This window comes from Podarcis muralis, chromosome 3, assembly GCF_964188315.1.
Source record: "Podarcis muralis chromosome 3, rPodMur119.hap1.1, whole genome shotgun sequence".
NCBI lineage: Eukaryota > Metazoa > Chordata > Lepidosauria > Squamata > Lacertidae > Podarcis > Podarcis muralis.
In genome coordinates this window covers 71,524,808-71,537,372 of record NC_135657.1, presented here as the reverse complement: position 1 = coordinate 71,537,372, position 12,565 = coordinate 71,524,808, and the positions used below count along the sequence as shown (strand labels likewise).

Sequence of the window (12,565 nt, the reverse complement as noted above, 5' to 3'; positions counted from 1 at the left end):
GTACCATTAAGGCCAGCTTTATTGGGGAGAAGAAAATCTGATCAAAACTGTCGACCGCCAACTGCCGATTTTCAATGGATTCAATAAAGGCCACCTTAACGATTTCCCTAATTAATGGATGACATCTTTGGCTGGAGGAGAGGCGATGTATTCTACTCTGTCTTAGTCTTTGTTAGCCTTCTAATTAACTTTCGTAGGTCACCCAGGTCTCCCAAACCTAAAAGTGAAGAGGGCCATTGTGCTAGGAGCAGTAAACTTACTTTTTTCTGCCTGGGTACTTAAAAGTGGGGGGGATGATTACAGGCAGGGAAAAATAACTCCATTTAAAGTCTTTGTGAGTACAGAGAATACATAGGTCCCTGCCATAGAAAATAATTGAAACACCTTTTTATACCAATATTTCCATGCATAATAAAACAAATTAGCAAAGTCCATCTAACTCCAGATGCATTTTTCCAATTACTTTGAGGGAATGTGAACTCCAGTTAGTCAATGAAAGGGTTTCAGCTTAGTGAACAAATTGCTACTGCAACAGCTATCAGTTGTATAACAGTTGTGGTGTGGCATGTTAAGCAGAGTCTGAGTTAACAGCACGCACGCACACACACACACACACACACACACACAGAGTTACAAATTATGGATATAATTTAATCTTTATGAAAGATCACAGTGGAATTATTCCACGAAGTTAAATTTGTTCCTCTGCCTTTGATGGAATCTCAACTGATTCTGGTTTTTTGAAGTGAAAGTAGAAAGGGCAAATATTTTTCCTTCAAAAATTATGATCCAACCAAAATGCAAAAGTATAAAGATATTGACCTACATGACTAATTTCTGTATGTAAAATGTATTAACGGCATCTGCATTTCAGTTGCCCCCCTTGAATCATCCACAATAATATTATAAATCATTAAATAATATAAGGTCCGTCATACCATTACAGGACTTAACGTACTTGAAATGAACCAATTAGGCTGAAATATAGCCCAGGAGCTTGTAGTGTTGCATTTACCTTGTGTCTGGTTGATTAATGGACTAATAGAGCCCATGTGGTATAGGTGATTTGAGCATTGAAATAGAACCAGAGAATTTCAGTCTCAAATCCCTACTCAGCCACTGAGCTTGCTGGATGAGCTTGGCTAGTCATTCCCTCTCAGGCTAACCTACATCATAGAACCTTGGGATGAACCTTGTATGCTATCCTAGGCTCCTAGAAGGAAGTGTCTAATACAACCTTGAGTCCCCAGATATTGTTGGACTACAACTCCCATCATCCCAAGCTTGGACCAGTGGTCAGGGATGTTGGAAGTCTAGCAACTTCTGGGAACCCAAGGTTGAGAAAGGCTGATTTGATAAGTAGAATATGAAGCTTATAGATGAATTCTGCTCTGTTATATAATAGTCTTTATAGTTAAAAGGTAAAGGTAAAGGACCCCGAACAGTTAAGTCCAATCAAAGGCGACTATGGGTTTGCTGCACTCATCTCACTTTTCAGGCTGAGGGAGCTGGTGTTTGTCTGCAGACAGCTTTCCAGGTCATGTGGCCAGCATGACTAAACCGCTTCGGGCACAACAGAACATGGAAGCCAGAGCACACAGAAACGCCCTTTACCTTCCTGCCACAGCGGTACCTATTTATCTACTTGCGCTGGTATATTTTCAAACTGCTAGGTTGCCAGAAGCTGGGACAGAGCAATGGGAGCTCACACCGTCGCAGGGATTCAAACTGCCAACCTTCCAATCGGCAAGCCCCAAAGGCTCAAGTGGTTTACAGTGCCACCCTCTCTATAGTTACTCACATCTAACTCCCACTGAAAAGACCATCTTTATAGTATAGAAGGGTTGCATGCTGTATTTTTATTTATCCATCTATTTGTAAGCCCATTTCCAATATGTAAACAATTGAAGGGGGGAAAACAGCTTCAGCAGGCTGGTGAGTTTCTATCCCAGGCAGAGACTTTGGACAAGTTACAATGGCCTCCCTGCTACCACACAACTCTCAGATTGCCAGTGGCCAAAATATTGTCCATGCACAGTGTGTTCTGCTGCTTGTGGTAAGCATGGTTGTGAAATATGGGTTGCTTCAAGGTGCCCAGTAAATTACCCATAATATGCTTGCTCATTCCCACTCATCCTAAAGTGCTCACTCATCCAGTCCCAATCCCATAGTGGGACTAGTGCTCTTTGGACCTTGTTTGCTGTTTCAATCACCTGAGCTTGAGATAATTACTCATGATGGCCCTTCAGGATGAAGAAAAGAAGAAGCGAACTCACCCCCAGTCTTCAGTTTACAGGGGCGAGTTGAAGAAACTTTGAAGAGGTCCAGCACTGTGTCTCTGTCAGGAACTGCAATGCTTAGCATTACCCCATCTGACAATCCATGTTGCTATAGCTTCTCAGTGGAGAGCAGTCCATGGCTCAGCCTTGAAAGTCCCAGGGAACATCTCTACCTCTGCTGGATCCCCTTTCCCACAAAGGTTCGTACAGCAACCAGGTGAGGAAACTCTGAGGAAGCCCAGTGCCACATCCCAAGAGCATTTTGGTAGTAGGTCTCCCCATCATCTAGTGGGTGAAGAAATCAGCGGGAAAGCAGAGCAGACAAAACCTCTCATCTCTGTCTTCTCCAGACCTCTGAATTCCTCATCTGTTACCGCATTATATCTCATGGATATAGCTGCTGCTTTCAGCTAAATTTTTTTCAAAAAATCTGTTATCTAGAATATAATCGCCTCAAACATGTATCCTGACAACAGGATATGCCTTATTCACTCTATACATTGTTTCACGGAAGCCATTTTGTTTTGTTTTCAAAAAGACTTTTTAATGGCAGTTAATGAACCAATTGGTCACACAAATTAACCTTTCACAGTCATCGCTGTGCTTAAACGTAGTATACAGAAGCAAAGCAATACCAACATGATCTTATGAACCTTGAAATCAACAGTGCCTTGTACGTGATATTATATCCCACCACCAGCACCGTTAAGCAACACATAGACCCAGTATTCTGCATTTGGTAGTTAAGGAGAGAATTATTCTATTAGAGCACTACTCTGGGCTTTAAAAGCAGTTTATTTTTATTTAGAATTCTTGGCCTCAAGGGTCCTCTTTTATTATCTTACCGTAGTCAGTGGTTTCATACTCTAAACAATCATTCTGTTAACTAACCAAATTCATACTTGGTAAAGGACATTTTAGAAAGTAGGAGGAATTCAGCACATGTAGCCCTCAGATTGTGGCTTCTTTGGTTATGCTAGCTTCTTTGGATCCCCTAAAAGGTAATGCGGGAGTCTCTGAATAATGGTGCTTTCTGACGTGCTCATGAGGAGCCGACATAAATATGATATTGGCACTTAAGCATTTAAAGCATTTCACAGTGTCTGTCACTTTTCTGTAAATATCCCACCCTCCACTACATTATACGTCTTCTGCCACTGCTGTTGTGTTTTACCCTCTCAACCTTTCCTATCTCTCCCAATGCCATTGCATTCATCTCCTCATCCTATTTGCCATTCTTGTCTTTCCATGATGAATTTCCTCCCAGTCTCTTGAACTCATTTCTATTCCTCTCTGATGCTCTCCAGTTTGGTTTCAGACACTTCACTCCAGTGGAGCTGCTCTCACAGAAATCATTAATGACCTTCTTTCAGGGAGGTCAAACAGCTCCTTCTCCATCCTCTTTCTCCTTGATCTTTCCTCCACCTTTGATACAAATGATAAGGCCTGTTCTCAGAGCTATCATGCCCTTCTTCAGCCATAGATTATGCTAGTTGAAGAATGATAATGGTAATCGTATTAATGTTGGGACAGAGTCAATGGTGTTAATCATTGTACTGTCATCTGTCCTCTAAGGGCCCAATCATGGAGACAAGTGAAAGAGAGCTGCTGAAATCCACAGCCCAAGAAGGAAGGCGGTGTCTGTCACATCCCTTTGTTGCAGGTATTTCTGCCTTACACTCTTTCTCAACACTGTCTTAATTCTTTGGGCTGGCGCAGCCTTCCCAGATATTGTGAACTACAATTCCCAGTGTTCCTGCCTATCAGCCATGCTGCCCAGGGCTGATGGGAGTTGTAGTCCAAAATGTATGGAGAACAACAGCTTGGGGAAAGCTAGTGTACAAAGAAGAATGGAATCCCAACCAGGAGTTCAGTCTTGATTGCTTTGGCAGGTGGGGAAGGAGTGAGAGCTAAGAAACCAATGGGTGGACAGGATATCTAGACTTGAGTGCACAGTGAGTGTTAAGAGACCAGAAGCATGTCAGGCAAGGATTCTATTTGAATGCCACCACCCAGCTCCAGCAAATATCCTTCCTTCAATACCTAAAGATCCTCACGCTGAAGTTTAGGGAAGCTGAAAATATATTTAGGCTGCAATCCTATATTTACTTACCTGGGAGTAAATTCCATTAAATACAGTGGGGTCTGCCTTTGCATAGACTTGTATAGGATTACACTGTTACAGGATTAGTTAAAAGGCAACTAAGGTTATTTAATTAGTTAACAGCTTAGACTTCACCGATGAAAAACATCCCTGAAGTTATACCATGAGTCCAGAATATAACAACGTAACTAGCCAATTGTTTACAGCACATGGTGTGAAGGTATGAATAAGATACCCACACATAGAAAACAAGCATAGCAGGAAGGCTACAACCCTCCTTCCTGACATTTAATATTCTATAAACAGAGAGAGTTTTAAAATTAAAAAATAGGTAGAGTATTCAAACAGCTTAGGACTGGAAAGTGTCCATTGTCAATTGTAGGTTGGTTAGCTTAATTTCTGTCCTGGGAAAACTGGAGGAAAGAATCATTAAATATAAAATAACCAACCATATAGAAGAACAAGCTATGCTGAAGCTGAACAAGCATGGCTGCTGCAAGGATAAGTCCTGTCTCAGTAACCTACTAAAGCGGTGGTTCCCAGTTAGGGGTCCAGGATCCCTGGGAGTCCACACAATGCACCCAGGGGGCCCACGACCCCATCCCTTGCCTCCCCCCAACTAAATTTTTGTCATTTTTGCATGGTAATACCACAAATTTTATTGTCTGTTTTAGCTCTGTGTGACTCTTCAATATATTGGTCAAAATCACACCGCAATAACGATTTTGACCCGGCAATGCGCAGCAGCATATCACTCCTCATGCAAGGGAGAGCAGGGCAGCGGATTTCAAGGATCCTCCGATATTGCATGATGGTATCAGCCGATAGCACTGCTAATCTGAGCTGCCTTCCCTCACGCTGAGGGAAGACAAGGTAGCCAATTGGGAAGTGCTGCCTTCCCCTCATGCTGATGGAGAACAAGGCATCTGGTTGCCCTCACTTCAAGGCACCATGACACTACCTTCCCCTGGCACTGAGGCAGAGCAGCGTTTCTCAGCAGGACAGCAGCAGCAGCCGCAGTGTCCAGTGCATCTTCGCTGGCTGCCACCACTGCCTGTCTCTCCCCCTATCCCCATCTCCTCCCACTCAAACCATGCAGTGGAGGTGACTTCACTTTTCTCCTTCCCCCACCCGGCTGCTCCTTCCTTCATCCCCACACGTGGTCTCCAATTTCAGACATCAGGATATATCAGAATATCATGATGTTTAACTGCTGATATATCATGATGTTGAAAACCAGATATCACTCAGCCCTAGTCTGTTTTTTAGTACAGTGGTACCTTGGTTCTCGAACGTAATGTTAGCAGTCATAAGAGGAAAGGTCCTCTTGTGGATCAGGAACTGGTTATATAACAAGATGCAGAGAGTAGGAATAAATGAGGCAGTTCTCCCAGTGGAAGGATGTAGAAAGTGGAGGTTCCTCAAGGGTCAGTAATGAGACCTGTACTTTTAATGTTCATAAATAATCTATAGTGAGGAGTGAGGTGACCAGGTTTTTTACGATACTGAGTTGGTTCAAAAGTGATTGTGAAGAGCTCCAAAAGCACCTGAGAGAATGGATAGTAAAATGCCAAATACAATGCAATGTAAGCAAGTGTAAAGTGATGTGTGGAGGGCAAACAAAAATCTTAATTTCACACATATGCTCAATGGGTCTGAACTGCTGGTCACTGACCAGGTATGAGACCTTGGGGTCATGGTAGATGATTCAGCCCAGTGTGTGGCAGCTGTGAGAAAGGCAAATTCTATGCTAAGGATCATTAGAAAAAGGGATTGATATCGGAATGCCATTATAACAAATCTATGTTGCAGCTGCATTTGGAATACTGCATACAGTTCTGGTCACCTCAAAAAGGATTTTGTAGAGCTGGGAAAGGTTCAGAAAAGGGTAGGCAAAATAATTATGGGGCTGGAGCAACTACCCTACGGGGAAAAGTTTTAGCATTTGGGCCTCTTTAGTATAGAGAAAAGGTGAGGAAGAGGCATCATGATAGGAGTGCATGAAAATTATCCAGGGCATAGAGAAAGTGGAAAGGGGAAAGTTTTCCTCCCTTCCCATAACACTACAAGTCATTGACATCAAATGAAGCTGAATGTTGGAGGGTTCAGAATAGACAAAAGAAAGAACACGGTGCATAGTAAGTTTGCTCCCACAGGAGGCGGTGATGGCCACCAACTTGGATGGCTTTAAAAGAGGATTAGACAAATTCATGGAGGACAAGGCTATTGATGGTTGCTAGCCATGATGTCAGTGTTACACCTCCACTGTCTGAGAAGGGAAGCCTCTGAGTGCCACTTGCTGGGATTCACAAGTGGGAAGAGTGCTCTTGTGCTCAGGTCCTGCTTGCAGGCTTCTCACGGGCATCTGTTTGGTCACTGTGAGAACCAGATGCTAGACTAGATAAGCCCTTGGCCTGATCCAGCAGGTTCTCTTTTATGTTCTACAAGTATGACCTTCAGCAAAGTGTTGCAGTGCATCTGCTCCTCCTTAGAGGAGAATTCCTGTTGAGGGTTTTAGGTAACCAGCTCACCAGCCATGTGCTCCTTCAAGATATTCCATCCCATCCCCTCAGCTTCAAGTTTTCTTTTCCAGCAGACACTTAACCTTTGTGGTCACTGAATGTGTTCAGCTCTCATAGTGTTGACCTGTTAGGGCTTTAAAAAATGTTTTGTATACTTCTGCAAACCACAAGGTTATCTGTAATATGTTGATGCCAGCTTCTTGTTTCTCAGTGGACATGTTTGGGCTGCAAAGTTATTGGCTCAGTACTCACCACCTGAGATCACTGGTAGAGGGAGTCCTCTAGCTTAATCAGTTTGAGTTTCCAGCTGTTTTTCTTTCTTTCTTTTAAATAACAATATAGTTCAGATCCAAAATAATTGCAACTAAAGCAATATTTTAAGGACTTTTAGCATAAGTGAAGAACTAAATTAATGCTTCCCCCCAACCCTTGATACCACACAAATTCAGCCAAAACAGATGAACAAACCATGATAATTCCTGTAAGGATGATGGAAAAATCGTATTTCCCCTTTTTAAAATACCACCAAGAGAGTGCATCCCAGGTAACTCCTGCAATGTTTGATACTGTCATATGCTAAGGAGGTTGACCACAGCTATTATTATACTACACTAATGAAACGAGAAATCCTGCTGGCATGGGCTGTGTTTTTGTCCTTTCCTCTTGTGTGGTGTTATGCAGGGAATCACAGTGTGTTTTTTTAAAAGAAAAGATCTGAATATGATGATGACATGAGGAATCAACTATTATGCAATCATCATAATGGCTGAGGTAATTAAGTAGTACACAAAAAAATCTATTCTAAACTCTGCCTCTTGAAAAACTGCAGGAAACCAAAATCTGCAGGGAGCTGGGCACATTTGATTTCGTCTTTCTTCCCATTTGACTCCTGTTTAAGTCATAAATTTCTCCTCTGCATATGAAATGTGCCAGTTATGAAATTTCATCTCCAACAGTCTTCCCTGTGCCTGATGTTACACTGATGTGCCAAGACAAAGGGGTGTTTGTGTAAAACTTGCATCCATGCTGGCTGACTTCTGCTTCCCAGTTTACCTCGCAAAATAAAAAATATACAAGATCCAAATTTTCAAAGTACAGGGCATTGTAAGCAGGATGGTGGTACCTGTATCATTGAGTTATGTAGAGTTACTACATTCTAAGAAAAAGACTTCTAGTCTGTTTTATGCAGCTGTGATATTCAGCAATAAGATACAACTCTTACGGAATAGTCTTTAAAATAGCAGACATTTCCAGTAATCCCATAAGCAGCAGGATCCTCTCTCAAGATCTTATTAAAATAAATGAAGCATTCAGTGCCCATCAAAACACCGTAGAAATAAAGAGCTAGTATAAGTTTTGCGCTGCAGTCCTATGACACTTACTTGGGAGCAACCCATCAACCTCAATAGGACTTTCTTCTGAGTATACATGTATAGGATTGCACACTGTTAATGCACACACACTACCAGCTTCATGCTGTTGTTTTCACTTTAGTAGTCTTCAGATGGGATGCCAGGTTTAACTTGCACAACGGAGAGAAAGTCACATATTCATCGAAATAGATGAGTTGCTTTTGCTCTCTCTCTCACTCTTTTAACTTTTGTGTTCTTGGAGACATAACATTAAAGCATGAGAGAGACAGCCAGGGAGAGCATGACGTCCTCTAATCCAACAAGTCACCTTCCCCAGCTCAAACACCAAGTGATTTTCTCTCTCTCTCCCTCTCCCTCTCTCTCTTTCTCCCCTGCCTTATAAGAAAGAAATTGACTTTTGTTTGGAGTTTGTGAAAAGTGGGACTCGGGGCCCAGTCAATGGGGCTCCCCGCAGCGCACTCTGAGTGGAGCCATCTCGAACCAGTCAGCCACGGCACCAATTAATCCGCCCTTTGTCAGAGGCCCAGCCCCAGCAGTAGCAGTGGCAGCAAAGGCAACAGCAACACATTTGGCCATTGTTCGGGCCTTCATGCAATGGGATTTATCCTTTCAAAGAGCGAGTTTTGTCCCAAAGAGTTCGAGCGGAAGTTTCTCACTGACAATTTGCCCCAAATAGATAGATTTGTCAGAAGCAACCTTTAAAAGGAGAAAAAAAAGGAAAGAAATGCCACATAATTATTATTTTTATAAGATGCATCTCTCTCTATATCTCTTTGTAGGCCTAGTCTGGACAGGTGCAGTAGGCTAAGAAGAGCCCATGGTCTGAGGTAGTGTTAAAAATGGGATTGGTGGGATAGATGAGGCGGCTCTGTTCATCTCAAGACAGATGTAGCAAGCAAGCTTCTTTGTACAGCTGCTTTGACTTCTTAAAGCCGGGAGGGGGGAGGTTTAGAGTCTTTTACATGTCATTGTCATGATTACTACATAGCATTGCATTAGGCCAGGCAGATTTGGCAGCCTCCAAATGCTTCCCTAAGAGGTCAATAAGAATGATCCAAACAGGTTCCTCCAAGACTGTACACCAGACATGGTGGTGGCATTTTTGCATAACTTGATGCAGCTAAGGAGAGTCTGCCCAGCACAAGAAAAACTGAAAATAGACCTTTGCTATGTTTTTGAGACTTGTTGTTTTACTATTGCCACTGAATACAGCAACTTGTTTGTTCCCAGCAGGAATTACGGAGCAAAACTTGCAAAATATATAACTCGCTACAGTGGAGAAGGGGAAGCTACTAACATGAGTTTAACCAAATTGCGGGAGGCAATGGAAGACAGGAGTGCCTGGTGTGCTCTGGTCCATGGGGTCACGGAGTCAGACACGACTAAACAACAACAACAACAACAACAACAACAACAACAACAACAACAACAACAACAACAACAGTGGAGTGAAAGTGGGAGCATCCATTTGGTAAGCTTTGTAGCTCATACAGAACAGCACGTACCTGAACACATGCGCATAGGCTAGCAGAAAGATATTGAGATCTGTGAGCTATAAGTCACTTCAAGTAAGATGCAACAGAAGGGCATGGTAGAGACCTAGTACTTGAAATGGCAAGTAGGGACTCAGGTGCTTAAATGCTCTTCAACACAAAAACAAACAAACAAATCATTTTCATACAGAAAAGCTAAATTTCAGAGAGAAGGTGCTTCTCCCAGCCTTCTCCCTGACCTAGTTGCTCTCTATGTGCAAGAATGTTTTTATAATCATACAGAGGAACATTCAGTTCGGTGAAATTCCAACTGCAATATGAAATTATACACAGGTTTATCATTGTGAGAGAGATCAATTGTTTTTGGGTTACTTCTGGTTCTTTTCTTTCAGAACTAAAAGTTATTTTACAAATCTCTTCCCCCACCCACAAAGGAGGAACTGGGAGCGATTGTACTTTGTGCCTCAAAGACTTCTACAAATGAAAAGTCTGGTAGAAAATATGCTTAACATTCATATATTTTAAAGCGAGTCTCTGAGATCTCACATTTGAAGGGAAGAGATTAAGACAGTCTCCAAAACCAGATAAAGGCATGAAAGGTTTCAAATGATCAGTGGAGAAGTGGCATTGGCTTGAATGGCTTCCTGGTGCTCTCTGAAGGTTGTTTGGTTGGTCCTAATAAAAATATTTCCCAACTGCAGATCTCAAAGAGTGCTGTACTGCCTGATACTTCCTGCCTTAAGGATACATGTGATTCTTTCTCAGGTGTATCTGTGGTTATTGTGAAGTATAAGTAGTGACTACAACAAATGTTCTTAAAATTCATTATGATTGATTGACTGCAATTTAGTCTAGCAATGCTTTTGGGCATTACAGTGAATCTTGTGCCCCACTGCAAAAATTGCTTCTCACCACTCACCCCAAATATAAAATTATGTCTTTGCATGAGTCCTCACCACCACTGCCCAACAGAAAGACTTATTCCAAGACCCCAGTGCACAGATTTCCCATCTAAATGAAGCAGATGTTTTACTGGTTGGTCCCGTTTGTACGTTGAACATTTCCTGACTCTTAGCGTTCATATAATGCACCGGTCTATGTCATCTTTATGAGAAGCAAACTTTTAAGACCACAAAATGTTGTCAAGGCGTAAAGAAATAACTTACATAGCAAGTATCACAACTTTTCACAAACTTGTAGCTACTGGAATTTAATGGAAAGCTTTTGATCTGTCATATAAAAAATTCAAAGATGTCAAGCTTCAAAATTCTGGTGCCTCCTATAACCTGGTTTCAGAGAGTCAGGCTGTCAGAATAGTTGAGTGTGCAGGAAAGGTGGGTGTGAATAAGTTAGGGGTTACTCAGTTTCAACATGTGCACACTGTGTACGATGTGTGAATAGCAAGTGGGGGTAAATTTGTGTTTGCAAACTCTCTCCTGAGAGATATCCATCTGTCTCCTCCTATACTAGTTTTTAAATTGGACTTAGAGATCTTTTAATTTTGATCTGCTTTTAGTTATGATGCTGGGCTTTGTGGCTTTAATTGTTTAAGATCTCACTTTATCTGTCTTAAGTTGTTTTACCTGGTTTGTTACGCTAGCCAAAAGAGTGTTTTAGATGGTGGTTTTCATTTTGGATTTTTTTATTCCTAAATGAAATCCACTGTGGTGCTTGAGCTCGTGGTGCCTTTTCTGTTGAGGTCCTTGCTGCTGACTGTGTTGGCTCAGCTCATTTCCTCCCTCTAGTGAAGAAGTAGGCACCTTGGTTACATATTGTTGAGCATATTTCTTTCACGTATGCAGAAAAGACAAAACAGAAAGGCAAGGACCTGTTGTTTATCCATGAGGTGATTTGTTCCTTTAGTCTCATACAGAGCAAAACCCCAGGTGGCCTTTAACAAGTATTCACTAGTTCAAACCACTTGCTGTTAACAGCCTTAAATGCAACAATACTGTATTTAAACAAACAGGGGGGAATGGTTAAGTACTAGTGGGATTCCACACTAATCTTCTTGGTGCATTTGCAATCATATTTTGCTTTCAAAATATTGTTTCACTGCATGATGATAATCCTTCACAAATGAACCATTATACAGTGGTACCTCGGGTTAAGTACTTAATTCGTTCCGGAGGTCTGTTCTTAACCTGAAACTGTTCTTAACCTGAAGCACCACTTTAGCTAATGGGGCCTCCTGCTGCCACCGCGCCGCCAGAGCACGATTTCTGTTCTTATCCTGAAGCAAAGTTCTTAACCTGAAGCACTATTTCTGGGTTAGCAGAGTCTGTAACCTGAAGCGTATGTAACCTGAAGCATATGTAACCCGAGGTACCACTGTACCTAGAACGAAAAGTGCTTATGACAACACATACCTCTTTGCTGTGACGCCTTGCAGTTGCTTAATAGATATTATGACTTCACACCATGCACCTCCCGTAACTCTGGTTCATTGGCATTCTTGTTAAAGCAAATAAATTACGGTAGAATCTCATGTGTGCTTTACCCATGTGTTTACCATGTCAAATTGTGCTATGATTTGTTATAATACCAGTACAACCTCTGCTCATATACCCTGTGCTGCGATGAATCAGTGCCTCTGGCCGTTAACCAGAAGGTTGGTGGTTCAAGCCCACCCAGGGAAGGCTGTGGGCGGGATTCCTGCATTGCAAGGGGTTGGACTAGATGCCTCTTGGGGTTCCTTCCAACTCTACAATTCTGTGGTTCTTTGAATGAGTATGCTAAACATACAATGTAGAATTATACATGCCGCCATAGACCATGGTCAAAACTCTTGTGG

General features: G+C 42.1%; 1 long non-coding RNA gene across 2 annotated transcripts in view; it reads left to right on the top strand.

Annotated features, from left to right (window-relative positions):
* Positions 1–10,471, top strand: part of LOC114594018 (uncharacterized) — a 36,605-nt gene extending 26,134 nt beyond the window's left edge. Inside the window, exons 2-4 of one of the 2 annotated variants that reach the window (XR_003705855.2) lie at positions 3,855–3,942; positions 9,512–9,749; positions 10,164–10,471. This is a non-coding gene — a long non-coding RNA (uncharacterized LOC114594018). Of the gene's footprint in view, positions 1–3,854; positions 3,943–9,508; positions 9,750–10,163 lie in introns of both variants that reach the window. The other variant, XR_003705854.2, reaches the window with a different exon arrangement.
* Positions 10,472–12,565: the final 2,094 nt, after the last annotated feature.